We start from the raw sequence: 2,573 nt of genomic DNA on the forward strand, positions 1-2,573 counted from the left end.
GCGACCCGTCAGCGGGTGCTCTCAACTTCCCATCTTTTTTTCGGTTCTCACTGTGCCATCGCATCAACTTGGCATGCTCTTCGTTTTTGAACAGACGTCAACATCACCAGGGTCATCTCGTCTGATCTTATACCGCAATGCACCGCATACTGGGCATGCGTTCAGATCCTTGTATGCACCGCGGTAGAGGATGCAGTCATTAGGGCATGCATGTATCTTCTCCACCTCCAATCCTAGAGGGCATACGACCTTCTTTGCTGTGTATGTACTGTCGGGCAATTCGTTATCCTTTGGAAGCTTCTTCTTCAATATTTTCAGTAGCTTCTCAAATCCTTTGTCAGCCACAGCATTCTCTGCCTTCCACTGCAGCAATTCCAGTACGGTACCGAGCTTTGTGTTGCCATCTTCGCAATTGGGTTATAACCCTTTTTTGTGATCCTCTAACATGTGATCGAACTTCAGCTTCTCCTTTTGACTAATGCATTGCGTCCTTGCATCGACAATGACCCGGCGGAGATCATCATCATCGGGCACATTGTCTGGTTCCTCTTGATCTTCAGCAGCTTCACCCGTGGCAGCATCATTGGGCACATCGTCTGGTTCCTCTTGATCTTCACCAGCTCCCCCCGTTGCAGCATCACCGTATTCAGGGGGCACATAGTTGTCATCGTACTCTTCTTCTTCGCCGTCTTCCATCATAACCCCTATTTCTCCGTGCCTCGTCCAAACATTATAGTGTGGCATGAAACCCTTGTAAAGCAGGTGGGAGTGAAGGATTTTCCGGTTAGAGTAAGACCTCATATTCCCACATTCAGTGCATGGACAACACATAAAACCATTCTGCTTGTTTGCCTCAGCCGCATCGAGAAACTCATGCACGCCCTTAATGTACTCGCGGGTGTGTCTGTCACCGTACATCCATTGCCGGTTCATCTGCGTGCATTATATATAATTAAGTGTCCAAATTAATAGAAGTTCATCATCACATTAAAACCAAAGTGCATACATAGTTCTCATCTAACAACATATAGCTCTCCAGAGCATCTAATTAATTAAACCATACATTGAAACTATGTAAAACATTTCAATGCGAAAACAAATGCGATCATAATCGCAACCAAGGTAACAATTGATCCAACGGCATAATGATACCAAGCCTCGGTATGAATGGCATATTTTCTAATCTTTCTAATCTTCAAGCGCATTGCATCCATCTTGATCTTGTGATCATCGACGACATCCGCAACATGCAACTCCAATATCATCTTCTCCTCCTCAATTTTTTTTATTTTTTCCTTCAACAAATTGTTTTCTTCTTCAACTAAATTTAACCTCTCGACAATAGGGTCGGTTGGCATTTCCGATTCACATACATCCTAGATAAATAAAATCTATGTCACGTTGGTCGGCATAATTTTCATAAACAATAAATGAACCAATAGTTATAAAGATAATATACATACCACATCCGAATCATAGACAGGACGAGGGCCGACGGGGGCGGATACCAAAACCATCGCACTATATAAGATGCAATAATAAATGTAAGAAAATGATACAAGTATCTATCTAAACATACAAGTAAGAATATTTTTCCTTTCAGAAAGAAGATAAGAACAAGAGGCTCACCACGGTGGTGTCGGTGATGAGATCGGCGCGGGTGATCGACGGCGGTGAAGACGGGGACGGGGCGTGACGGACCGCTAAATCTAGACAAATCTCGAGGAAAATGGAGCTTGGAGGTCGAGCTTCGAGAGGAGAAAGCTTAAGTAGTGTGGCTCGGGCATTCCATCGAACACCTCATGTGCATAGGAGCTGAGCTAGAGCACCACAAAGCCCTCTCCCCCTCGGCCAGAAAAAATAGAGCACTGTGCTCTGCTCTTGCACGAGGGGGTATATATAGGCACCTCATTGGTCCCGGTTGGTGGCATGAACCGGGACTAAAGGGGAGCCTTTGGTCCCGGTTCAAGCCACCAACCGGGACCAATGGTGGTGGGCCAGGAGCGAGGCCCATTGGTCCCGGTTCGTCCCACCAACCGGGACCAAAAGGTCCAGACGAACTGGGACCAATGGCCCACGTGGCCCGGCCGGCCCCCTGGGCTCACGAACCGGGACCAATGCCCACATTGGTCCCGGTTCTAGACTGAACCGGGACTAATGGGCTGACCCGGCCTGGACCAAAGCCCTGTTTTCTACTAGTGCAAACACATAGCTACTGGTACATACCCTCAGCCCCGAGGGTGAACTACTCCCTCCTCGTCATGGAGAGTGCCGGATGATGAAGAAGGCCATCGGTGAGGGATCCCCCCCTCCGGCAGGGTGCCGGAACAGGGTCCCGATTGACTTTTGGTGGCTACAGAGGCTTGCGGCGGCGGAACTCCCGATCTAGGTTCTGTTCTGGAAGTTTTACGATACGTAGGTATATATGGGTGCAAGGGGTACGTCGGTGGAGCTACGGGGGGCCCACGAGGCAGGGGGGCGCGCCCTAGGGGGGTGGGCGCGCCCCCCACCCTCGTGGCCAGCTCCCGTATCTTCTGACGTAGGGTCCAAGTCTATCTGGTGGCTTTCCTTCC

General features: G+C 49.1%; 1 long non-coding RNA gene across 1 annotated transcript; it reads right to left on the reverse strand.

Annotated features, from left to right (window-relative positions):
• Positions 1-802: 802 nt before the first annotated feature.
• Positions 803-1,841, reverse strand: LOC147957650 (uncharacterized). The gene is made up of 3 exons (XR_015612320.1): positions 1,630-1,841; positions 1,464-1,521; positions 803-1,376 (listed from the first exon to the last, which is right to left on the reverse strand). It is a non-coding gene; the product is annotated as an uncharacterized LOC147957650 (long non-coding RNA).
• Between the last annotated feature and the right edge of the window lie 732 nt (positions 1,842-2,573).

The sequence above is a fragment of the Triticum urartu genome, chromosome 7A (assembly GCF_056163025.1).
Source record: "Triticum urartu cultivar PI428250 chromosome 7A, HENAU_Tu73, whole genome shotgun sequence".
NCBI classification, from domain to species: Eukaryota; Viridiplantae; Streptophyta; class Magnoliopsida; order Poales; family Poaceae; genus Triticum; species Triticum urartu.